The 1,167-nt window shown below is 39.4% G+C and overlaps 1 protein-coding gene and 1 pseudogene across 4 annotated transcripts in view; both read right to left on the bottom strand.

Moving 5' to 3' along the window:
• Positions 1-1,167, bottom strand: part of Cltcl1 (clathrin heavy chain like 1) — a 137,162-nt gene that overhangs the window by 60,861 nt on the left and 75,134 nt on the right. The window lies entirely within an intron of this gene.
• Positions 322-792, bottom strand: LOC105741739 (annotated as a pseudogene).

Below are 1,167 nucleotides of genomic sequence, written 5' to 3'. Positions count from 1 at the left end.
GGCTTTCAGTATATTATTCTTGTGCTGAATTTCTGGGATCTTGACTATTATATGTCTCAGTGTATTTTTACTTGGGTTGAGGTTATTTGGCGTTCTGTATGCTTCAGTTACTTGATCATTAGATTGTTTCCTGACATTTGGGAAGTTTTCTGCTATTACTTCTGCCCATATTTTTTTTAATGTCCTTTGTGCTATTAGTCTCACGTTGTTCATCTTTGCATCACCTTGCAGGTGATGGATTATTTTTTCCTGCATCCTAGTTGTGTTTTATTTATTTATTTATTTATTTATTGTTAGCTGAAGTTTTTTATTAACTCATAATTACTTATCTTCTGGTTTGTTGAAGCAGTAAGTCAGGCAACACTTGCCACAATAATGTCCTTCAACGTGGCTGGCCATAAGAACTCCTGCACCACATTCATCTGAGGGGCACTCTTGACGAGGACGACTAATATTGCCATTTTCATCCATCTTATAGTATTTTAGGCCAGCCAACTTAACCTTCTTTCTCTTATGCTTATTCTTCTTGGGAGTGGTGTGAGACTACTTCTTCCTTTTCTTAGCACCACCACGGAGTCTCAACATAAGATGAAGAGTAGACTCCTTTTGAATGTTGTAATCAGACAAGGTACGTCCATCTTCCAGTTGCTTACCAGCAAAGATCAACCTTTGCTGATCAGGAAGAATTCCTTCCTTATCCTGGATCTTGGCCTTTACATTTTCTGTAGTGTCCGAGGGTTCAACCTCGAGCGTGATGGTCTTCCCCGTAAGGGTTTTCATGAAAATCTGCATCTTGGGCAGCAGTTCCACCACAGATGGCAGATCTGAAAGCCCTAGTTGTGTTTTTTAAAAAAATATTTATTTTTATTTTTTTAATGTTTCCTTTCTTTTTTTCATTTTTTTTTTTTTAACGGTCAGCTCAGCCACCTTGGGGGCGGGGCTGGCATGGTATGTCGTGCTGGGGATCGAACCTAGGTCCCTGCATGCTTAGCTTGCCTAAGCAGGTGCTTTAGACCACTGAGCTATCTCGCCAGCTCCATTCTAGTTGTTTTTAAGAGATCCTTTCTTATCTTTTCACTAGCTGCACCAGCGTTTTCAAACTCTGAAACTCTGTCTTCACTTTCACTTAAACAGTTTTGCAAGCTTGTGATTGAGATTTTAATTTCC

Source organism: Octodon degus, unplaced genomic scaffold (assembly GCF_000260255.1).
Source record: "Octodon degus isolate 3935 unplaced genomic scaffold, OctDeg1.0 scaffold00021, whole genome shotgun sequence".
Taxonomy (NCBI): Eukaryota; Metazoa; Chordata; class Mammalia; order Rodentia; family Octodontidae; genus Octodon; species Octodon degus.
The sequence above is the reverse complement of the archived record's forward strand: the minus strand, read 5'-3'. Positions and strand labels throughout refer to the sequence as shown.